Source organism: Mugil cephalus, chromosome 18 (assembly GCF_022458985.1).
Source record: "Mugil cephalus isolate CIBA_MC_2020 chromosome 18, CIBA_Mcephalus_1.1, whole genome shotgun sequence".
NCBI lineage: Eukaryota > Metazoa > Chordata > Actinopteri > Mugiliformes > Mugilidae > Mugil > Mugil cephalus.
In genome coordinates this window covers 17,872,253-17,898,693 of record NC_061787.1, presented here as the reverse complement: position 1 = coordinate 17,898,693, position 26,441 = coordinate 17,872,253, and the positions used below count along the sequence as shown (strand labels likewise).

At 39.5% G+C, this 26,441-nt stretch overlaps 1 long non-coding RNA gene across 2 annotated transcripts in view; it reads left to right on the top strand.

Moving 5' to 3' along the window:
• LOC125024455 overlaps positions 1 to 26,441 on the top strand; it is a 129,236-nt gene that overhangs the window by 4,294 nt on the left and 98,501 nt on the right. The window contains exon 4 of one of the 2 annotated variants that reach the window (XR_007114757.1): positions 6,195 to 6,456. The exons of the other annotated variant lie outside the window; for it this stretch is intronic. This is a non-coding gene — a long non-coding RNA (uncharacterized LOC125024455). Of the gene's footprint in view, positions 1 to 6,194; positions 6,457 to 26,441 lie in introns of those variants that run through there. 2 annotated transcript variants of the gene reach the window in all.

Here is a 26,441-nt window from a genome sequence, read left to right as displayed (position 1 = left end):
TATTCACGGCTCATACCATCTTTATACTTGATTGAACATAATGTTTGTGGAGTGTATTTGGGCTTTTATAGTAGGTACAGTTTTACACTACAGCTAAATCTAAATAAATAGCCATTGAAGATTTTGATACATAAACATGGCTATTCGCCGGTTTCTAAATGGCCATCGTTCCAAGCATGTTGATTTAGCATAGAGGAAAAAAAGAATCCTGTCAAAACATTTCGTGTATATTCAGTTATCCTTTGATGTGATGGTATTTTCAAATATAGTTACCTTTAGTATTTTCTTCAGTAGAAGCTGAACAGAAAATATTAAACTGCAGTATCAGTGTTTACATTTGAAAACCTTAGTAGCACCATTTGCAGTTTGAGTTACACAAGTCCAGACCTTAAGAGGTTAGATGAGCAAGGACTTTTCCTTAATTATCATGCTGGCTAAACATGCTGTGTTGGTTAAATGATGTTTGCAACAGGCGCAACCTCTGGCTGCTTATAGCAGCTACTTCCTGACACTCCCAATCAGTTTGATTGATTGGATCCCAAGCCACTCCCTGACTGTGATTGGCAGCTTAATGACAAAGGGGAGGAGAATAGCAAAAGAAGACGGGTCATTTTGTGGCTAATCTAAGTGCATTTTCTTACAATGTGTGTTTAATTTGTGCACTGCTGCTGTTTGTGGTTTCCTGTAAAGGCAATATAAACAAAAGAAAATCATCCATTTTAATCTGTCTGGGCTCTTTTCTTCTGCTTTCCAAAAACTGCCACATCTATCAAGATTAGGTGAACAGTGGAGCCCGGTCCTCCCTCAGAATGAATCAATCTAGGTGAATGCTTGCAACAACCGATGCCGACTGTCCAAGTGACTCGTGGTATAACTACCTCTGACAAATTTTCAAGGCTCGTAACAGACAGCTAAGCGATCCATCTACTGTAGACAATACCGACGATTACATCCGCATCCATCTGCATTTGTTTCTCATAGGGAGTTAACAGCGTTAGCCTTTTGAGAAGGTTCTATTAGCTCGTAGTTTTCTATTAATCCTTGCCTTTTGCAATCGTGAATCAAAATGTGGAGCGATCTGTACAATGGGATGGGGACCTATAAGCTTCTTGACGCTTCTTTTGTGTCCTTGCTTTTTCTTTACGAGTCCACAGAGATGTTAAAGAGTTCTATATAGTCTTCTATATAATGTTCTTGTTTAAATTCTTTCATCTGGTGATGCTCCATGCTCTTCGTCAGTTTGTTCAAAACTTCATTCAAATAGTTTTTCCTTTTTAATCATCCTATGGAGTAAATAGTTTGTAATCAGAGCATTTGGTCTTAAAAGGTTTGTCGTGTGGAATCACTTTGATGTGAGCTAATTCAATATGAACGTAACCCAGGAGCACTTTAGATGGAGATTGGGGTTGCGATAAGATGTGCCGTTGGAATACTAGTGCAGAGTTGGCACACCCGGTGAAACCTTAATCGTGTAAAGGAAATCATCTCTTTGAACCTTTCTTGAGAATATGGATAATGTGAATTAATGGCATCTCATTGCGTAACACCACGGGACTTGCAGTCAAGTCTTCTGTGGTTTCGATATGAGGTTTCTACTACCAAATTTTTCTTCATACAGGTCCAGTTTTACTGTGTTTATTACATACTGTATAAAAACTTGAAGCAATCACTGGTACCCCACACTGTAACTGGAGGCAGATTGACTCCTACAAGAGTGGCCATTTGGTGCAGTTCTAATTAAGCCACTAACTCTCTGTGGCACTGTTGTTAGCAGCTCACACAAACTTACTTGGTCAAGGACACCAGCTAAGGGGAATTTAATCAATGTGATGGATAACGTTTGTCCTCACAGCTCTTGTGGCTGTTCCCATGTTGACCATTCAAGGCAGTAGCACTTTTTACTTCCAAATGTTTTTGTTTGTTTTTTCCTACTGGCAAATGATAACTTACAGTGGAACCTAAAGGCAGTGAAACAATGCCTCAGTTCAGCCTTTTTGTGATATTACAGCCTGATCACCAGTCACTTTTAGAGCTTACATGTTATTTTGCCTTTTCAAATCTGTATTTGTAGACATGAACAACTTTCATTCGCAGCCAGGAAGCCAAGCATTGACAGCCAAGACTTTGATGCATGATGCAGCCAAGATGAACAAGCAGCCTCCTTCTAATTAATGAGGGCTGACTTTGTGTGGCTCATCCGTGAGTCAATTTCCAACAGCTTAAAATTTCCTGAAACTCAAAATGCATCATTTCATTTGTATTAGTTGTCAATGTTTACATCATTTCAAATCAGCCGTTGCGACATAACTGTATAACTATGACTTCATATGGTCTGCGCTAAGGGATTAGTATTGATGTATAGCTTCCTGTTTAATACATGTGTTATGCACAGAGAAAGTATTTCTGAATAGTCAGACCCAGCAGTCTTCTCAGCTCCGCCCACAGCCATTGTTAAAGAAGCATTGTAAAATGGTTTGTGAAAAAGGATACCTTCTCTTACATAATAATAGAGTATAAAAACCTCTTTTATAATGATGTAACACATATGTAAAGACCAATTAACAGCAAGGCAAGAATATACTGACTCTGGATCTTAAACCGTAGTATTTTTGATTCTTTGCATGACTTACTTTCTATCATTTCGACATGTGGCACAGGGGCATTGGAGCAACAGATGTTTCTGTCTACCCTTGGCTAACACTGCTACAGCATAGTAGTAGTCAAAAAGCAACCGTCCTGCACAATAATCTGCAAGATAATGTAATTTACCAGCAGACTAGATGCTACACTGGTGTGACGGACCAGCAGACATCCTTTAGATAACCCTGCAACACAATGGATAGATGTCTTTGACATAGCAGCACACTGACTATTGTTTTTCTATTGAATTTTGATAAATTTGGGAATATTTTACATTTATTCTTTATTAGTCTTACAACTTGCCCATTTTGATGAATTACCGATTCCGTGTTTGTTAACAATTTAATTTTAGAAGTTTTGTTTTTGCTGAGGTGAAACTAAAGCAGGAAGGAACCATGTGTGGCTTTCATGCTGCTTTGACTGCAATAAATCCTGTTATGGATAATGATAAATGCCTCTTGAGTGACAAGTAATCATAGACGCGAGAAAGATGCAACCCTTTTAAAGGCTTTGATGTTATTTAGGAAATTGCAGATTATCTTCGATTATTGCCTTACAGAAAATGCAGTACACAACGACGTGACTCTAATTCTCCTAGAATGACTTGAGGAGTGGGTAATAACAGGTTACGTCATGCTGCATCATAAAATCTAGTCTGTGGCCCATATGTTTGCCACCTGCACGTTGGCGGGCAAGATACTCGAAGGGTGGGGAGTGTTGGGTGGAAGTTGAGGGCTGTTTTAATCAAACAGCACCTCCAGCTGTCGCCCACTTGCTCCAGAGAAAGCGATATACACAGAGGGAGGCAGTAATGCTATAGTGGGTAATCATAGGGGAGCTTATTTTTTATTTTATTAGCTTTTTCTTCCACACGTTGCTATACGTTGCTTTGTGCTATAGCAGATAACCAAATAAGACCAGCCAGTCACACAAGCGAAAACTGGGATGAATTTCAGCACAAAAGAGTTCAAGTTTTCTCTATATTGACTTTCCAACCGTAAATGCAGTGCAGATCAAAGACAACACAAAGGAAACTCAGAAGAAAGACACGGGCGTGTTATGAATATTTATATTTACAGTTGTTTTGAGTCCAGTAGTCTCATTCAGTGGCACAAAAACTGTGATTGACAGTCGTATGGCAATGGCACACCAATCAATCAAGCACTTGAATCAGTGGTATTCCCAATACCATATGCCACCTATGTGTAGGACACTTCAGTGTCTCTTGGATGCATTGCATTTTTTATAATGTAATTTGAATGACTAACAAGCCTGACCAAGTGGGTGCTCGTAGAAGGAGCTGAATATTCAGTGAAAATGTTAATGTATCGTTTTATGGAAATTCTGCACTGAGCCAAGACACAGCCGTTTTATAAACACCTGTTTACTTTTGATGTTTTGCCACAAATTTGGAGACGCTTCAGTTTGCAAAGTGAACACTATAGTTGAGGGACATGCAGTGACACAATAAAAATCATAAAATAAAATGAAGAGTCTGCGTGTGTCCCAGACTTTGTCCTTATTGAGTTAATGACTCTACAGAGGATGATAAAGTGATGAACTTATCTATATTGGAACCTTTTTTGAGGAAGGAAGGGAATTCTTCTTTCTCCTCACCAGAGAAATGAAAGTCTGCCCCATGAAATATTCAAAAAGCTGTTTTTCCCTGGGATAGTAATTCATCTTCTATATATAGCCTCCTTTTTATCACTCTTCCTGAATCATGGCTGATTCCTGATCCCGGAGCTGCGTTTTTTTGCCCTTACATGATAGGAAGAATTGTAGATAAATAAAATATTCAGCTGCCTACTTAGTCATGATGAGTGTGAATAACTAGTACAGCTAAACATAGTACAGGCGGTAGCCAAATTGTGATTTCAGAGTCACTTTCCACCGTGGGTGAATACAAAAAGGAAGTGGTGCCTGAAGTGATTTAGTTTACAAGAGGCTGAAGCTGTAAAGATGGAAATTTTAGACAATCTTGTTAATACCTGAGGGCCACACAAAGATGAATCGCATATGAACAGGAGGTGAGTTTGGAGGTAATCAACAACTCGGTGTGGGGGGGAATGTCTCCAAGCTGAAATTCTCCACGAGTAATCCCCGAAGGAAACGGCACAAGTTACTCATTCTTTCAAACTGACGAGCACCACATTCCCACATAGCCGCGCATTATTATAAAAACAAAAAAAAAGCACATCATACATTTTAATCTCTCGTTCGATCTAAACACCTCAGTTCCTACATAACTGCTGCACCCGCTGCACCTGTGTTGCATTGAAGAGGGAGATTATGGGAACTATTTCTTTTTATCTTTTCTTCAGTGCTGTGTCTTGCAAGGAATCGAGACGGTCTGAACAAGGTATCTTCAAAGAGCTTGGAAGGCTTTGATGGGTCCACTTCCTCCTCTGTATGGATCAACAGGGTTGTGACCTTTACTTGCTCCAGGCAGCAGAGGAGGTCCTTCCTTGAACTGGTAATCAGCTCCTGAAGGACATCTTGAGCCAAGTGAAGGACTTGGACTCTGATTTCGCAGTTGAACTTTTGACGCTTTTACTTCAAAATACCTGGATCTCTGTGAAAATTAAGACTGCTGGTATATTTCATTAAAGTGGATGCGGTGGTAGGTTATATGTATATCGCAATGTGCATTGTGAATATTGTAGGTCTTACGACTTAATTGGAGGAAATGACATGTTAGCAGGAGGTTAACAATTATGGATCCGCGAATCTAAGCAGTCAGCCGTATTTGACTCTGGTAAAAACTACACGCTTATTATAAGGAATATATATTGATTTCTTACTGGAAAAATTATATTAATAAATATGCTGAAGAAAAATTCAAAACATCACATACTACCCAATACTGGATGCTTAACAGTATTGCTGATGTGAATCTGATTTAAAAGGTGGTGTTTAAAGGAAATTGATTTTTTTTTTTCCCCAGACACTCAAGTCTCACTCACACCACTCACACCTATCTTTAAGGTTAGTAGGCCTATGTTGTGTGTAAGAACAGTATACATTGTTCAGAGATAAAAGTATGAATAGCTTCTTTATATTGTGTAGGTCTTCCTTGTGCCTCCAAAACAGGTGTGACTTATCAGTGAATGGACATGGACCTTCTAAGGGTGTCCTATTGTCTCTGGTAACAGAATGTTGTTAGTGGGGGCCTTTGGGTCCTGTGGATTGAAGGGAGAGGCCTCTGTGGATCATCCCACAGATACTTGATCAGTTTGGGATCTAGTGAATTTGGAGGCCAGGAAGCTGCTGGCATCAAGGAGAATCATTGCTATGGGGTGGGGGTGTCCGGTGTGGTCTAGGTGGGTGGTGCATGTCTAAGTAACATCCACGTGAATGCCAGGTCCAAAAGTTTCCCAGCAGAACATTAAATTGTCAAAAGATGGTCAGTGTTAGTTCTTTCTCCTGTCAGTGGTTTTAATGTTGTGCCTGATCGGTGTATATTATAAGTAAACACTGTGAAATAACTGACGCATGAGAAGGAAAATGTAATTATACTTAAATATGGTAAAGTGCTGTCATTCACCTTTCAGTCCTTGCTGAAAAGGCGTCCGCTGTACAGATAGGATGGCCTTGAGGATGAACTTCTGAGCTGAGATGAGAGGAACTGCAGGGTGCTCGCTGCACAGCCGGGGTGCAAGGATCACCAAAGCAAACCCCTGCGTTGCTGGGTTGGTGTCGGAGCCTCAGGAGTGTGTTTAATATTTACTCTGGAATTTTGAATGGGGATTTACATGTGCCTCATTCACCCTTAATGTCACATTTTTGTGCATTTAGTAGAAATAAAGGATTTAACTTGGCAGCAGCTTGATCCAGGATTCATATATTCCAATTTCCCTTCTTCGACGGAGGGTGCATCATGTGCAACCTGTGTTCAACTCTCCCTGATGAGCAGCACAAAAGCAAGCACGCCGCAAAATATGTCTACAACAAATAACAATATGGGTTGGAGGAAGGTCTGGTGTTGTATTCACTGAAGTTAGACTTGAACCTCGCCAAGCTGCTGTAGTTAATTTTGTCTTTGGATAATTTTTGATAAAATATGTATAAAATGTACATGCTGCCATCCGTCCTGCACAGCTTCTGCTCAACTACACTTTGTTGGCACATCTTATTACAGGACGTCATTCAATCTGGTTTTAGTTGTATTGTATGTTCCCAGACCCTGTCTACCGATAGACTATAGAAACTATGAAGTGCAATGTTTTGGAATCTTAGTCTGCATGTCTTCCACAGATCTCATTGGCTGCCTTTGATCAGGTGCTTGTTATATGCACTTTGGGACTGAAAACTTAGTGAAAGGTGCAGTGCAAAATTTGCAGAGTACTTTCAAAGAAGCCTGAAATGTGTCCCTTGGGGTCTGTGAGGTCTCTCCCTGGAATGACACTATAGCTGTAGCCAGAAAGTAATGGTTTTTAGTTTGTTTGGATTGAACAGAATAGGTGCTCTTGAGTCAGGGCTGCAGAAAATCATTCTTTATCAAATGTTCATTTGAAAGGATACACAGCGATTGATAGGTGATGGCTAGGAAAGTGAAAGAATCACGCCAGAAAGTTCTTATCAACAAAAATACCAAATGGAAACCAAATTATAGAAATAAAACCAGTACCACACATAGTTCACCAGAGTTTTTTTTCTCTTTATCAAAGTCCATCACAAGATGAACATCTTCACGCAGAGGCCAACCTTCAGAAAATCCAACCTGTCACCGCTGTGTCAAATGCTGAAATATGAGCGCCGAGAGACAGTGCTGAAAGAGTGAAAAGGAAAAGTGTAGCTTAACAGAAGATTTCCCTGCAGACCCTCAATAGCTGGTAACGTTGCTCTCCCATTTAATTGCACCTTACTGTTAAGAGTCATTTTCTCAGATCCAGGAAGGTGCTCCAGTCTTGATTTGCTTTTAACAACCCCTCAGACCGCCACATTCTCCAGACAAGGCTATATTAGATTTTAATTAATTCTGTGGCTAGGAATACTCTGAGGTAATGGTGATGCAGGTATTCCACTCACAGCACAGGTCTGCAGCGCTGTAATGAATAACATGACCAGAGTTTAGAGTGGGACTCTGCAGGAGCTTGATTTGAGAGATTGCTGGAGGCCTGAAAAGTTCATGCCATGTTTAGTGTAGAAGTTGCCTGCATTTAAGCTGATGCTGCAAGGAGAAATGGTGACTTTCTGTGCTGGGTCTCATGTGTCTAACTGAGAATACTCAGACAGTGGCAGCTGGGGGAGGACTGCCACCAGACCACAAGAAGCCAAATGTTGGAGTGGTTTGTCTCCGTTTGTACTTAATGGATGATAGCTTCACATTCTGAGTGAATGAGTGTATTATTCTCCTGATGGAGGTAATTTATAATGCATTTCTATACAGAGAACTGCCACTGTGTAACTTCCCCCTATGTGACTATATTCATTAATACACAGGACAATATGTTACAATCCCTTGTGCCATGATCTGAGGCAAAACTCATTTAGAAACTCATTCAAACTGAAAAACCGACCAGCAGTCAGCTACTAACTAGCTTAGCCTAGCCAGCAGCAGTAGGTAATAGAGGTGATGGGACATGCGACTACACTTCAACCAAATCCTCTCTCTTCTGCCAAGATCAGAAATAAGACACTACCAGACACCAGTAACCTAGCCTAGTCCACTGTATTGTTTATTTACAATTATTTTTTTTTCTGTTTAAGCAAAAATATTGGTTAAAAAAGTCAGCTGTAGTGACTTTTAAAATAATTAACAGTGGATATGATCCTTTGCTGCCCCTCATCTGCGTGGACAGACTGATCTCTGGTTATTTCAGTGTCATCTAGCATTTAACATGATTACCCAATCCTATAAGAGTAATAATGACGGCAAAAAATAAACGTACTCTGGAAAGAGATGAGTATTTTTGAAGATTTTGACTCGTCATAAAAAGAAAAGTTAAATCATTTTCATGATGGCTCTGTACCGGTGAGGCATGGCAGTGTGTGGCACATTATTGTCGTTATATGGGATATAATTCATCATGAATTTCATGTTTCATATCTACAGTATGGTCTGACTGTGACACATCAAAATGCCTCTGCCACAAAGCATATAGCAGAAGAACTGCTCTGTTGTTAGTGCTGCCTGTGTTGTCAGTAGTTTTAACAGAGGCAGCATCGTAATGTTTAATATATTACCATAATACATTACCCTGTCCCTAAATCCTTGTCCATAAATCAACAAGTTTCACATTATAGTATCAGCAATTTGCTAAATAAAGCAGTTTTGTAGCTGAAGAGTTCACGCAGAGTTTAACTTGTATGTCAGGGTGGTGTTTATGTGGAATTAACATCACGCAGCACAGCTACTTCCACCACCCCATTGAGAGCTGTTTGTTTTCACGAGTATGACTCCTCTAGTCTGTTGCAAACTCTCAAAAGTTCTCTCAGTTTAACGTATTATGTTCTCTGTTGTTCATATAAAGTGATACTGCAGGTAAATGCCTACTGATGTTGTTGTTTTAATGAGTTCTGTAAGTTTTTTAGCCAGCAGGACGCCGCGTCTGTGCAGGCTGAAGGTCGGGGGGAATGTCTAAGATCAGCATTGCCGGCAAGCTTAGCTGGGCCACAACAGTGTGTAATCAGAAGAGATTAAATTGAAACACATTTTGATTCACCTTCATCGTGGCAATATCTGCTCCTTTCAGAACACACGGACTGCTCCAGCTAAGGACACACAGTATGAGCTACTGTTCCACGGATATTAAACCTCTCACCTAGACAAAAAATATCATATCAACAATTATTTGCCTGCATGTATTCACCCAAACAAGGCACACACATACGTATGCACCAAACCCTGCTGAGGTTCATTTCTCCTTTTACAAAGATAGTGTTATTGATGTGATGGGTCACATTGCGATTTAGAGGCAATTAAAACGTAATGAATGTGCTCAAATGAAACCTGTGTCTGGAGGGCATTTGCAGTGTATGGTAGAGATGGGGTGTGTGTGTGTGTGTGTGTGTGTGTGTGTGTCCGCGTGTCCGCGTGTCCGCGTGCGTGTTCGTGCGTGCGTGTGCATGTGTTGGACACAGCCATTCATGTAGCTGTAAGCCACAATAAAAGATATATCAAAGAAAAGTGCCTTTGAACACGAGAGCCATGATAGTACTTCAGTATATGACTAGATTTACAGTTATTGAACTTAAAAAAAACACCATGTAGCACGTTGCCAACAAAACATTTTATGCTCTGATTTATTTTCCCCTCTTTTATCCAATTAGGCACAGGTAGAATTGGCATGAAACTGAACGCCGCTGTGGCCTGACAGATACTGACCCTCGTTTCCTTTACCTTGACATGCACAGAGGACTAAACACTCTGTGACTAATTCATTTCTACCAAATTATCTTTTCAAGTGGAACACTTTTTAGCCTCAGCTATCAATTAAGGCCGAAGAAATTCGCTTTGCTTCCCTCACATTGGAATCATTTTGAGGTCGCCTCACACACACGTCATTATGTGTGTCACTACAGAAAGACGAGACAATTCCATTCAATTATGCAGAGTTTGACAAATTTACTTCAGATTAACTTATGAAAAATTACTCAAGCATATGTGTTAAAATAGCAAGTAATTAGTGCTAAAACTTTGCAGTCATAACTGATGTGCTAAAATAATCTAGATTTAAGAAGCACAATGGCATTTTCTTAACTGCTTGCTGTAATCCAAGCCTGTATACATTTTGATTAATACGTTTGTATTTCATTCTTTAGTCAATGGGTCACTGGGTCAAACATTTAAAACACTACCACAATGATCCAAGTGCTTTGTGTGAGGTGTGTTCGTCTGGAGGTGTTGGGCATGCTTCAGCCACAGTTGTCACACCTTGCTTAAATTATCATGCCACAAGTATAACAGCCTAACATAAGGAGCAAGAATGTTTTTGTCATCAGCAATCTGAGTTTCCGCTAAGAAACGAAGCCTGCCGTTACAAAAGCAGGACTTAACGAGAACTTATTGGAGTATTACTCATTTTCATGTTCATTAGATCTCCCTAACCTTACAAACCTAACCAGGTATTACTTCCTAACTGCTCTCCTAGGTGTTTTTAATTAGTGAGGAATTCTCGTTATGCGAGGCAGATGGCACAATCCTCCGTCTTTTGTTAAAGTCGCACTAATTAGGATTCTCAGGGAAGATGCGTCCAGCCAGAATCCTTAATAAGGGAGCTTGTTTAGCCAAGTAATAAGAAACCTGATGTCTCCACGACAGAGGAAAAACTGGGAAATAGAAAACAGTCAGGTTTCTGAATATTTCAATCCAAGTGTTTGTATTTTAGAGGTAAATGTGGTCTAAATAGATGTTTTGTCAGGTTTAAAAATGTTAGCTTTACAGCTTATGATTATCTCATTGTTAAATGATGCATACAAATAGAGCTTTTCAGGATGAATGGTCAGAGATTACCTCGATATTAACTGTTAAATCCAGTAACGGATCAGTCAGAGGGGGGAAGCAAAAGAATACACGAGAGAAAGAGAATGTCTGCTGGCTTTTGTGTGAATGGAAATCGCTTTCATCATGAAACCCCCCACATGTCAAACCCTCTCTGGGCCTTCCAGCTCTTTGAAAGCAGGATGTTAAGCAAGATTTGTGGACACTCATCTGACGCCAGATACCTCCTTCAAAACAAGCACAGATGGCAAATTAAGGCAAATATGGACCAAAATGAGTCTAAGTACGTGTTGGCTTCTTCAACTGAATAGTGCGTGGCAGAAAATAATGCTGGCTTGTGCTTTTGACATGAACACTGTCATTCACAATCCATCCAGTAATAATGGTACCTGGTTTTATTCGCCATTTCCATGACTCATATTATATACTTGATCAACATAAGACTTAGAGATAGTATGTGTGTGTGTAATATCTACTACCATATACATCTATTTTAAAATACACTGTAGTTATTTTCATACAGAAAGAGGACACAATCATCTTCAAAACAGTTAACATGAAATACTCTCACAGCCTTGACTTTTCTTACATCGTCAGAACATCTCATGAAAACCAGACAGTTAACGTTCCATTTAAACCTCATTGGCCCACAGTGAGCTGGAGTAAGAGCCAACATATAGTGTCTGTCTTTATTTCATTCATTGAATCACTCATTTTATGAAATATGAATAAATAGTGAGAGTTTAGTTTCCCGAAAAAGCTGTATTTAGCCTTACAACAATAATTGTCTAATTGTTAGTTGACATTAGCATTATGCAGAATTTTGGCTCGCACTGGACTTTGATTGGTTTTGAGCAAGAATCACTTATCTTGGGAAATAAGGTCAGTCCAAATTTGAGGAAAATACTGCTTCACATACCTGAATGTTTCGTACACTGTGTTTTGCTAGTGTGTCAGAGTGCAGCCAAATAATTATTTCTCTCCTTCTGCTGGCACACTGCTATATTTCTTGTTAAGTACTACCATTAGTGCTGTCATGCTATACTGAGGGACTTTATACAGCTTGAATGCACTACTCATTTTCATTACTGCCTCTGAATTTGGAATGATGTGTATCGCAACACTTGAATTCTAGAAGCGGAGAAGATACAAATGGAAAAAGAAGTTTGTTGCTTTGCACCGTTGTCCCACTTTTCTTTATTGCCTCTAATCTTCAGCCCACGGCTGAAACACGATCTCCAGAAGAAAGAAAGTGATAAACTGTCATAATTACAAACACAAAAGTATAGAATTCAGCCATTCTTATTGGTTGCTTACCTTGGAAAGGGACAATATATATAAATCACAAGACTTTTCCTAGCATGCAATCAATAATGGTTCAATAAATCCTCATCTCCCCTGTGTACTAATGGCCAAAGCTGGCTTTACAGAAACAAACAAGGCTGTGCAGTGAGAGACAACTCTATAGTCTGTGCTTCCTTCTGCAATTATGCGGTATTACTCACAACAAAGACTTACCAGTACAAAAGCTGATTCATTTTCCATTTGGTTGGGTTAGAGCGTTTTGTGTTTTGCATCTCTTTTATTCAACATCAGTTGCCTTTTTAAAGGAACCAATATGGACATCATAATTAGAGAGAATAATTCACCACTTAATTCAATTTACTCTTCAAGATGGAATTCATAATAGGAAGGGTGAATGGAATTTTCTACCTGAATCATTTTCATAAATCTTTATAATGAAGTTCACTCCCCTGTTGGCTCTAAATGTCATACCTTGAACTCAGAAACATGGTGCCTTTCTCTCAAACCAATTAATCTTCGGGATGAACTTTTTCTCTTTTCCAATAACAAGCTTTCTATTATAGTCTGTCGTTCTTTGGACAGAGCTTCACTGCCTTGTCTATGATATCGTCTTAATCTTACAAGAAGTCGTACAGTACCTCTGCCTGTAATTTATACAGACAATTTCCTTGTAGAAAACTATGACGGGAAGGATATATCCTTTTTTATCAGTTGCTGACACTAACAGAGAAAAAAAAACACTGTAAAATGTGAAATGCATAATTACACACTAGTAGAAGGTGATGTGTTTAACTTATGTCAGCCACGTCTGTAAAGATCTGTGAATTAAATGAGTCCCAAGCTGAGAAATGAGATGTGTCTGAGACTCTGGCTGTCTTGAGTTTTTCTAGGTGGGTCACAAGTAAAATCCACACGAAATCACAATAGATCCAAAAGTTTCCAGCAGAGCATTGAATTGTCGCAAGTTGGGTGTTGTTATTTACTTCTCCTGTAAGTGGTCATAATGTTGTTCCTGATCATTGGACTCTGTTGGATGAAAGATTGATTTGACAATGTGACTGATGCCCTATATGTTCACTGACTAACTAGATAGCAGTTAGGAAGAATTACAAACAGTCCACAACAATGCAGTAAAATTCAATGGTTGTCAGTGGTGTGGTTAAGATTAGTTTTGCGTGGCTTAAAAACGTTGCAACATACCTTAATTAATCATTGATTTAATGCAGTAATCACCTAGAATACTAAGTGACCCAAATCAAACCAGCATGGTTTTGCATGCAGGGTGTGGCAAAACGGTTCTGCTCTGACTTCCAAGTTAAGTTCAAGCTGCTCCGTGCAGTAAGGCGTGCACAGTCATTCTGCTCTCATTCAGCTTTGTGTTGGAAATCATGGAGCACAGTAAGACAATTGAGAGGCTGGATGGGCTGGTCATACTGTATTTGGCCCTGAGAAAGAACTAGCTGAGAAACTGAGGCCAGAGGCAGATTGAGGATGACTTTGCAGTGAATAGCATTTAGACATGTGACACAGTCGCGTATTGATGCAACTACTTTATTGGAAAAATGTATACCTACATGTGTGCGATCAATTAAACAAGCTGCATCTTATTTGGGACCATCTTACAGTGTGATGGAGCCCCAGCTGACTTTGGGTGAGAGGCAGGTTACACCCCTGACATAGTTAACTCCCTCAAATTATAATGCAGCTAAACAAATGAGCTTAAATGCTGTGAATGTGAAAATAAACCTGGTGACAAACAGAGTGAAATGGCTTTGAGGCGTTTGTGTCTGCAGCTCACTGGATGCACATGGAATAAAGCGCAGCCTGTTTTTGAAAGCGATGACTGTTCTGCAGCATAGCAAGGGTGTTGTTGACTGAGATGATCAGAGTGTTTGTTTCACACACAGCATGCATCAAATAAGTTAGTGTCAGTGATATTTTCTCAAGGATGTCGCTAGCCCAAATACACCCTAGAAAGGAAAGAAAAACGAATCACAGTCAGATGTTGTGGGAGGGTTTATGGAGATATGAAGAAAGTAAATCCCACTCATCAGTTCTATTTCAAGGCCATCTTCTATTAATGGGGGAGGGGTTAACAGATATACAGTAGCACGGTTTGGAGAATGTGACAGGAGAACATATGGAGCATGATTTACCCTGTGACTGTAGGTGCATGCTTATGTTGGCATTTTCATTATGCAGTGTGGGTCTTCTTTCATGGTCGTCTTATAGATGTTTACATGAGATTTAATTGCTTTGGTCCATAGCAGTTTTATTCATATAGCTCCGGTCATAAGTCGTCTCAGGGCACGTTGCAGATAAGTCAAAACACGCCAGAATTATAAAGAGAAATCTAACAGTTCCTCCTCCATGGAGGAAGCACTTGGCGACAGAAGAGGAAAAAACTGTCTTATGAGAAGGTAACCTCCTACAGATTTCTGATGAGCAGCATCTGCCTCCACCGATTAGGGTGGGAGGAGAGCAGAGACAGAAAAGATGATCATTGAGCAGCAACACACCTTAACACACTGCAGATCTGACACGGTCTAATACTGGATACTTACACATACCGTGTCACATCTTCTGGTTACCTAAATGTAGATTAAATATGTTTCTGACACTGAACAAAGGAGGGCCTACATTAAACCGTTTATAGCTTTAAATTACCAAATGTAAGGAAAGTTCAGTTGGAGAAATGGACTCAATCACCGAGATTCACATTCCGCTTGTGGCTCAAACTACAGCCATTTGCCTTTAGTCTGTTATTAAGTTACCTTAGGAAATGGCGTAATTAGTTATGGTTGATATGATTTGCTGTCGCCGATATGTTATCTGAAATGGACGGCATATTTTTCACAGTCACACTTTCTAATGCTTATCTGCTAACGCTACGCTAGGAAAGGAGAGCGGCGCTACTTGCATTAGCAATAATATCTTGTGAAACTTCTGGATTCGTGTGGATTACTTGAAGTTGAAGAGCCGTGCTTGGTAACTATGTTTCTGACACATACTGTATGTGGATATATACTGATCAGCCACAACATTAAAACCACTGACAGGAGAAGTAAATAACATTTACCATCTTGTGACAATTCAGTGTTCTGCTGAGAAACGTTTGGACCTGGCATTCATGTGGATGTTATTTAGACATGTACCACACATCCTGGACCAGACCAGACCAGACACCCCCACCCCATAGAAATGACATTCCTTGATGGCAGCAGCCTGACTCAGACACATACACAAAAACAGTTTAGGAACAACTCAAAACACATGAGAACAACTGCTTTTTTATTAGGAAGGTGGTCATAATGTTATGCCTGATCAGTATTTGCTTCGTAGTATATATATAGTATATTATATACTTAGGCTTCTAGTCATATAAATATTTTTTAATATTAATAGGTGCATGTTGTACCGAGTCCTGATCTTTGAAAGGCATAAGTCTTCTGTTTTTTATTACGCTGCATATTTTAAGCACTCACTCACCTCAAAGACTTGTCTGTATCAAATAATCATCACCTTCTTGACTCCTTGTGATTACACTTTTGTGGCTGACTTGATGTGCTCTCATCTGTTACAAAGTTCCATAAGAGGTTACTTAGTTACTTGACCCTTGACAGTCTTGAGGCGCCACAAACGCAGAGGAGGGTGGTTATTCCAACGTCTTGTTAGTCTGTCTTGGACACTGTGGTGCGAGCCTTGAATTCAAATCCCTGCAGATAATTAAGGCATTAAGGAGACACGTGTGAAGAGGGCTCACCTTGAAGAACCTCTTGCATTTCTTCATGGGCAAATTTATTCTGAGGTAATTAAGTCACAGGTTTGAATAAGTTGGTAGCGTTCACTGTCACATGGTGAGGGAAGCAAACCCTCTCGCACCGTTTGTGTTTTTGTTCCGAGAACAAATTAAATGCAATAACAAGAGGGCCAATGCAAAGAGAGCCTGCCCTGCCCTCCCTTCAGCCGCAATAAATAGCCCGAGCCCTCAGCACATTCGTCATATTGATTTTTCTTTAATGATATGCACAAGAAAGTAATTTCCTTGTCTCTGCATTGTCAGCGGTGACTAATCAGATTTTCCCAAGACAACCAATTCCATACCTCAAGGAAATGCTTGGCTACAGATAGTGGTCATCCAAGTGACACAGACATCACCTAACAGCTGGTACAGGTGCAGTCTCTCTTTCTCTCTCTGCATGCAGGGCTGGAATACTAAGTGTGCACTTCAAATTACGTGCCCTTGGTTTTTCTTTAAAAACAACCCTGTATACTTCATTAGTTACCGCTGAAATTATATGACCAATGCCAATAATTGTGCTTAAAAAATAAAACTTATCTATTTATACTGTGCATTCAGGCTTTTCTTTATGTGCAAACCCAGACAAGGAGGAATATTGAGTTCACTGTGCAGCAAGGTTGTCTGTGGTCCCCAGCTGAAATACTAACACTGGAGGATCAAAGAGAAAACCAATCTCTCCTGATTAATACACATTTGGTTTTAGAATGGCTAAAATAGTATCATATTCACTGAGCAATAAAGAGCATAAAAGGCAAAACCTCCAATAGTTTTACATTGTTTGTGGGATTTTCATACACTTGTCTTCAATATTTAACCTTGTCTGAGTGAAATATGAATATCTAATCAATCATGCCATATTAAAGTTGAATGCTAATCGCCATCGGCTCATTACTATTTCACGAGGCGGCTCCATTTATGAAATGTCACTCAAAATAGTGTACCCACAAGCCAATCGATGTCAGCCGTCTTTCCGTCTGAATGTTTCATTTGCTGTAAATACAGAAACAGAGAGATATGGATCGGAGGCAGGCATTTGGACGCCCACATGTGGTTTCTATGCTGGGTGGTGGCACACTGAAAAGGCATTGATCAGTGGTGGGGCTTCGTATACAGTTTCCTGGAGGCCCTGTCCAGAGCCATAACTAAGGCCCACCGGGGCCGAGACGTTTGGAGTCAACTCATGACCTTTGAGGCTGGTCTGAGACCATGCTATTGATAGAAGAGCAGATATGGTTACTTCACAGCGGGGAGCTGTCATTTTTCAATCACTGATCAGTCTGTGAACAACATCGCTCAGACAGAGAGGCTGAAACAAGGCGTCTTCAAAGGAGCTGGCACTTTTGAGCCAAAACATTATGACCAGCTCTGCCTCGTACTGCTGCCACCAAGACCAACAAGGCCAGTAATGTTGTAGGGCTGGAGCTGGACTCTCTGCTCCAATCTCCACAGCGTCAGATAAGAGGATGTTAGCAAAAACAAATACCATCATGGACGACACCTCCCGCCCACTCCACAACATAGTGGGCAATCTGAGAAGTATGTTCAGCAGTAGACTTATTCAACTAAAATGGTCTGTGGCCATCAAACTTTACAATTCCTACCACTGAGTGTTGGCCACTCTTAACATTTTTATTTGTATTTAAATATTGTGATTTTATATTTATTTATTATTGTATTTGACACAATCTCATTGCAACTGTCACAATTCCCTTTAAGGATTAATAAATTATTCTGAATCTGAAGACAGCTCTCATCAGATGTTTACAACACATCCTTTAAAGTACTGCAAGTTTCAAGTTGGAGCCATCGACTAGTACATCCCTAATCACTGGTTCATGCTCTTCCTCAGATCTACATCAATAGGTATTCACTGCTGACCAACAGCAACTCGCAAGCATGGCTGTTTTTCACACCCAGCTGTCTCATCATTACAATTCGTTCCTTTTCAAAGTCAGTCAGACCTTTACACCTGCCCATTTTTACTACATCAACAGCTACATCCTTCAATATATGAACTGATGGGATCAGTGTTAATCACTTAAACTGGGAATGGCCATAATGTATTGGCTCAGTGATTTATCCTCTGTCTACATGTACACGGTTTCAAACATAACATCTATGTTTACAAAATAAAGGAGAACAGGCTTTTTGTGACTTCCTGATATTTGTATGATGTCAGAAGTTTACAACAAATGTGAAATACAACAATCATCGAGCAGCAGCTTCTGGAAGCTGGTTGGCAATCAGAGCATGATGGACTCATTAGAAGGATAGAGGATGCATATACTGACATTATGACCTAGGTCTCTGTTGTGTAGGTCTCCCTTGTTCCTCCAAAACAGTTGTGACTCATCAGAGAATGGACATGGGCCTTCTGAGTGGGGTTCTCCAAACCATTCACTGGTTTGATCAGACTGATCAAGGTTCTGCTGTTTTTCATGTTTTTTGAGTGTGTGTGTTTGTGTCAGGCTGCATCCTGCTGCGGATGTCTGCTGCCATCAAGGAGTGTCACTGCAGTGGGGTGGGGGGGTCTCGTCCAAAAGTTTCCCAGTAGAACACTGAATTGTCACACGGTGGTTAATGATATTTCCTTCTCATGTCAGTGGTTTTAATGTTGTGCATGATCAGTGTATATTGAGTTTTACAGATGTGAGTGCTCGAGTTCGAATGACCCCTTTATCCTTGTATTGGATGTGTTCTCAGTCCTTTTTGTGTTGAAAGTGAGTCAGCATTTAATCTTCTCTGAAAGAGCAGGAAAAAGATGAGCCTGAATGGGTCATGTGTTATTTATGGTATTATGCAAACAGAATTACAGTGAATCATCCCTCACACACCGAAATACAATGTGTTTCTCTGTGTGACCAGATAAGCTTGAATACATTCACAATTGAGACACATACTAAAGCGTTTAAAAATAATGACATTAACAACATTAAAACATGTGGCTGTAGACACCAAAATACTTTCCTCTGTTATTTTTTGTCCCTGGATTTAGCCCTTTAACACGATCCTAGGATGGTGGTGGCAAAGGAAACTTTATTCAACGTGAACAATGAGAATGAAGTATTCAGTGTTGGTAGTCATAGAAAGACTTTGTTATTCACATTGCCCCAGCAACGAGAATAACATAGTAAAACAGGCGTCAGGAAGCTCGGATACTGTAGGTGAACAACAGGAAAAGGGAAGTAATTGGTCATAATAGGATACATTCTTATCCCTTGGCTACTGGAATGTAAATGTTGCATGTGTGTAAAATTACTGATATTATGGTTTTACTGATGCCAACTGAAAGATGATGTAATTTAGTTATAATAACAGCAAGGAGTGCATCTCAAAATATGTAAATGGCATTTCATAGCTCACAAACACTCACCTTTTTAAGTAATTGTTAGCAGTAATCACAGAAAAAAACACAGAAATAGCTGTATCAACCTAAATGATAAATATAAATCACTTAAAAAGCTTATGCCTCACTCTGACACATTCAAAAAACCTTCTTTGATGTCCTTTTTTTTTTTTTTTTTTAAATAATAAGCCTGTTTTTCATGTGTAAATTTTTTTTTTTTTTATCTGTCTGTTAATTGACAGGTTTTTTCATGTTAAAACATATCATATCCCAAGATATCATATCCCTCGTCTTCAAACCCTTCATGTCAAACAAAATACAAATAAACAATTAAATTTTTGTGTTGTTCAGATTGGTTACCAGGGTGATGCTAGTGCAGACTGGTTGTGTTTCCCATAACTGAGATGTCTAAGTGTCAGTGCTATCACACTCCAGCTGATCTCTCAGCAGAGCAGAGAATGGGAGGAGGCTGAACAGTGTGTTTATGTGTTATATGCTTCTCTAAACTTGCCACCTGCTACTGCACGCTGGCTAGCACCCCTCCCTCGCTTTGTAGCCCCTGCTTTGGTGAATTTTCCCGAAATACATGTATTCACCATTGCCAAGGGCGTAAACAATTATCAATCAGTTCTAATCCACTGTTCCGCATAAATATGGGTCTCATGCCGTTCGGAGAGCTCTGCTGTCACCTTTTTTTTTTTTTTTTATATAACTAATAAAGTTTGACTTGGCACACAGCGACCAGCACAATGCATGACAAGTTACTTACACTAGGGTTTGAAATCTATTTTAACACTCCAGTTGTGTCATTCTGCTGCATGTGTAGCAGTTATGGTTCATATTGTGTTGGGTAAGTGTAGAAAATAAGTATATTTGTATATTCTTGTCTGCAAAACAGCCGTGATTCATCAGAGAAGGGACATGGGTCTTCTGTGGGTGTTCTGCAGTGTCTGGGAACAGCATGTTGTTAGTGGGGGCCTTTGGGTTGAGGGGATCATCCCACGGATACTTGATCAGTTTGGGATCTAGTGAATTTGGAGGCCAGGTCAACATCTTGTGCTGTTCGTCATGTTTTTTGAGTTGTTCCTAAACTGTTTTGTGTCTGTGTGTGTCTGTGTCAGGCTGCATGCTGCTGGGAATGGGTGCTGCCATCAAAGAGTCATTGCTATGGGGTGAGGGTGTGTGGTCTGGTCTGGTCAAGGTAGGGGCTACATGTCTAAGTCTGAGTAACATCCACATGAATGCCGTTCAAGGTCCAGAAGATTCTCGCAGCAGAACATTTCATTGTCAGTAGTCGGCCAATGTTATTTACTTCTCCTGTCAGTGGTCATAATGTTGTGGCTGATCAGTGTATTAGACTTTTGAATTAAAGATTGATTTCAAAGACACAATGTGTAAGATTTAACATAGCCTGTGCATGAGTTCCATCCTGCAGTACAATTACTAATTGCAATGCTGTAAACATATTCTCTATCTATCCTCTAAAATTAATGTGTTTAGGTTAAGGTGCTTGTAAATAATGAAGAAAAATCACTAGTTTTTGTATTTGCTTATTACAATTTTCCAGCATTTGCATCACTTCTAATCAAAGTTGGGCTTAAAGATAAAAGTAACCTTGAGCAGGTCACTGAGGACATGGATCTACTATATTCAGCTGTATTCACTTCACAGATTACAAAAACAAACAGACAAACAAAAAACATTGTGTACAGCATATGTCCTTTTAGATATGCCACAAAACGCACTAGAAACACACAGTTGTAGACACAGTGTATAATTGCCTCCCTGTACTCTCCTTCGGGCATTTTTCCAGTCAGAAACTATGAGACACCCAAAGGCAACCGCTTGTGCGCATAACTCTGAGACGCCACCACTGAAAATGATTAGGCTGTGAAGGCCCATGTGAACATTGTGCACTGGAGGGCATTTGTTTAGCATGCATATTGTTTGGTTTGTTTTTACCGTATGGGCTCATCAATAATTCAGGGCAACTTAACTAGCCATTACAATGATGAAGACATCAAAATGCAAAACAGAGGGCTGTGGGCTCTCCTATCCAATAAGAGCTGTCTGCAAAGGGAGGACTACAGACCGGACAGACTTTTAATTAGTGGGCTTTGTATCCCAGCCAGGAACAGCAGATTGGCTGTTTGCTCTTTCTTGTCATCATAGCCATGGAAACCAAGAACTGGAAACATGACCGTTTGAATTATGGGTAATTTAGTGTAGTTAGCAAAAGCTTGATGGACAAATTGCTTCCAGCCAAGTTTGCAAGAAGATTTATAGATGTGTGGAAATAGATGTTTTAATCATCCATAAAGGACTTTGCTGGTGATACTAAAGCATTGAACACATACCAATTCATAGCTCTAAACAAATAAGTGATTTGTTATCAATAAGAATGAAGAGATGTTTGTAAAGTTACGCATACATTCTTCCAGTTCATGCAGTTATCTTACTAATGGATTTAAGTCAAATTTTTATAAATGATTCTATAATAATTGAATTTTTGTTAAACAGATATATTATATTGACTGGGTATAGTCAATGATAGTCCCTGTTCAACCCTGGTGTTGTTCTTTGGTTTTCAGTCATAAATGAACAGCTGTTAGCATGGAAGTTAACACCTGTCATTAGAGTGAGTCTAAACCACTGACTGTATATGAGTTATGAATGTTAGAGTAACCACTCACAATCAGTTCTGCTCTCTATTTGCAAATAAACCCCCACATCCTTCGGGTGCAGAAAAAGACTGCGCAAACAATATTCTCCAAAACCAATCAACTGGCATTTTGCTATAGACATCTCACCTGGAATAAGCAACCTGTGAATCAGAATCAGAAAAGAAGGAATTCGCCTTGGTGTTGTTTGCATTAAAAAATACAAATAAAATGAAATTGTAAACAAGTACACACTCAATATACATAAAATACGTACACTGTATATATGTGAAGCATCCGTAGACACAGTCAGGCCATTTTACAAACATGCCGCTGTTTTTTCTGTTGGAACAGAAGATCCAAAAACAAAACAATTTTGACTTTAGTAAACTAAACACTTGGCTCTTCAGCAAACTACATGCAGATACCACTCTGTGCACAAAATTGCACATGATCTACTCCTTTTTGATTAGATTTATTTACTGGGTTAGTGCCTTGGTGATCTGGAAATTTGTTATATCTCTACAAACCAGCGGTGGTGGTGTTTAAAATCATTCCTGGTATTGGTACTTACTAGTTTTTAATTCATTCTTATTAATTGACCCAGAGCATCCTCAGCCTTTTTCAGTGCTGTGACTCTACTATGACTGAGTTAATGGGTGATACAAAATATCACTGAACTAACGTGTCCATCCATTTTAGTGCATTTTATTTTCTGAGAAGGATTTTCTGTCTCAAGTTCAGTTTAATGTGACTGAGTTGCTTGGATTAAAATAAAAAATTAAACACTTTTATATGAATGTATAAAGTTAGATAAAGTTAGATAAAAGTCAGAAGCCTAAGGCACCCAAAACTATATTTCCTCAACAGTATTTCTTTCTGTACTTTTATTCTGTACATCATAGGTCTTCAAAACGGGGTCTGTGACCCCTATAGACTCAGCAGAGGTACTGCAGAGGGGTTTCAAAATCTTTGGTTGATTAGATATTTTATATATATATTTTTTTAAATTTTCACCAGCAATTTTCTCCCACAAATTTTATTTTCTTTAAATACACATTAACATGAATCCAACATGTTTTACTAAAGGAATAAATGGAGGCAGAAGACGTTCTTTTCTTTCAGTCAGCACTTCACTCATTCAACGACAGTAGCCAAGACCCGTCAATCAAAGCCTCCTGTTCACAGTAGGCCCCGATTATTTTCTTTATCTGCCACTCTACTGTTGCACATGTTTGAAATACAAAAAAATGAATATCTGAACCTGTGTATCATTTGAAGAGCCTAATATTGAATGCAGAATGATAATAATAATAATAATAATGTGTATTTATAAATGGCACTAGGCTGAGTTTAATAAGAACACATATAGTAGGTAGGGGGTCCCTTCTTAGTCTCCCCATCAGTTTGGGGGTCCTTAAAAACGTTGAAGACCGCTGCTCTACACCTTTCATCAATTTCATCAACACAGAAATGTCTCTTGGTGCATTATTTCATTCTCTTAACGCAGAAAGATTTCAAATAAAAATGCAATGATAAATTCCGCAACTACACATTATGCTCAGACAGATATAAACAGCAGGCTTCTTTTTCTCCACACATAAAAAACAGTGGACAGTCATTTAGATGTTTGGCCACTAACTGTAGGCTAATGCAGAGCGGCATTTTAAGAAACCCATCATCATCTTCACAGACTGCTGTTATTTTTTGACTCCATCCTAGTCTGTGAAGCACCTGCTCCATCTGCTAAGAGAGCCCGAAGCATGTTAAACACCCTTTATAATACTGAGACGTCTCTCTTCAATTAATTACATAAAAACTGTTCGACCTCTGCACATGTATTCTGCTCTGTATGGGGCAAGGAACCACACATGAAAACTTCTGCACACATGTTAAAATAAATCCCTGTGCCTCTCAGTGAGGTTTAGAAGCATGTGGTCTTCACTCAGCCAAGATCCAGAGAAGATCAGTCAAACTTTCGAAGGTCTCACTTATGTATGAACACTGAGTATAACTGCTTTATTAGGTACCACAAAGAAGTGTCCTAATGTTAGTTATCACTTATGTTCTAATGGTCTTTATACATGTTTAGACGTGTTTACCACTTAAGGGCAATGAACCACATTTGTTAAAGTTACTGATCTTGATGTTTTACATGCAAATATTTTTTTTTTAAAGTAAAAAAAGACCTGCAATAACACGCTAGGTTTGAAATTTAGATATTCCAAGTATTTCAATGGGTGCTCTATAGAGGGTTAAAGGTTAAGGTTGTGTTTCCACCTTAAGATAAAGGTAAGATTGTGTGTGCCTCTGATAAAATCTTCAGCTGAATTCTTGTAATATCTTTAATGTGATTTTTTGTGCTTGTGGTATGTGTTTTCTGCTGACGAGGACTGATTTTGACACAGCTCAATGCAGAACACCTTAAACGCTGGTTCTATGTGATCATGGCTCCTAATACCTCCTTTAATCAACACAGCTTGGTCGAAGGTGTTTCGAGGGCATTTGTCTCACCTCGCAAGCGACACTCGCTGGCAGATGCTTTGCATATGAGGCCTGGTGGATCGATATGTTATTAGAGAACAGCCTCTCAGAGGCATGTCAATTAATTCTGGGCTGTCAGCCACCCCACTTGCAATGTCCAGGGGGCTGAGGGAGAGCGGTGGGTGTTTCTTTAACTTGGTGCCTGTGGAGGATTTGTGACTTTAACTGCTTCAAGGTTCTGAGCTGTGGACAGTAGGGATTGGTTGTTAAGTGATCATGTGGATTCATTTGCAGCAATAGTTTAAAAAAAAATAAATAAATAAATAAATAAATTTCTGGTATGTCTTGCCACAGAACCTGAAAGGATTTTTATCAGTCACGATATTCCATTCTATGCATTCCATTTTGTTCCACTTGATCATTTTTCCAACTATCAGGGGGTAGGTTTGGATTTTGCTTCGCCTTAATAACAAAAACCTTTATTTAAAAACTGCATTTTGTGTTTACTTGAGTTATATTTGACTTAAATTTAACTGTGTTTGATCTGAAACATTTAGGTGTGACAAACATGCAAAAAAATAAGACATCAAGAAGGGGGCCAAATGTAGCTAGAGTGTGTAATCTGTCACAGGTTTTATTTAAGTATGAGTTTCTTCCACTTTTTATCTGGCGAGGCTTACTGCAGAAAGTTTCTGCTCCTGATGGTCATGGGCTAGTATAATCATATATATTCTGTGTTATTGGAAAGTAATTTTTGTGGGTGGGAATAGCTGGATATTCTCTAAATACACCATAAAGTAGTTGCCTGTGCCATGTGTATTCTTCTGTCTGCCCCAGACAGACGTGTTTGTGCAGACAGAAAGCAATGAGATAACCTCGATGACTCATGGCACTTTTATAAAAGGCTCTTTTCACATAGAAGTTTTCACACTCTTCGAATCAATGCTTTCTAGCGAGCCATCGCACCATCAATATGTTGACGCTCTCTTTGTGCCGGCTGTTACAGTTGCCTCAGCTTCTCAGAATTTCACTTCACACAGCAGGGGGACCGGGGGACCGGTTTCTTGAAGTAAAACCTCCAAGACAGTCCGTCGAGTCATTTTCTAAGATTGACCCCAAAATCCGGCACCCTTCACAGATTTCTCTCTAGACATTTGAGGTAAAGTTATTCCATGGGCACCGGATGACAATGATGGAGAGACTATTGTTTAAAAATGTGACTGATGGTTTTCCTGCCTGCCCTGCCTCTAAGAGAGAGACGGTGTTGATAGATGAACCAATACGCTCCCAACACTTTCTTCTTTGGGTTTGCAGTGTGTGTTGTTTGATTCACTTTTCTCCAGCTGAGGTGATATTTCACCGTTTTGCTGTGACACGGCACAGCAGTGCAGGTCTCTGGCTGTGGATGTCTTCATTAGGTTACATCTCTCCACATATATATATTTTTTTCTTTTTGATGCTGAACTAAGGGATGTCTTGTAGCTCTTTGCTCTTTCTCATTTTGATGCCACAGAAAGCTTCAGCTGAACACATCTTAATGACCAGGTAATAGCGTGTTATCTGAATGATAAAACTGAGGCACATATTTGTGTGTAAGGTGCTGCACTAAATCAGTGGAGAGAGGACAGAAGCACAGTGATCAAATGTTACTGTTACTGGAGGAACATACCAGAGACACTTCATTAAAAGTATGAATACTGATGGATTGGAGAAAGAAAATATCATCATATACATATAATACTATTGTTCGCTTGAGCA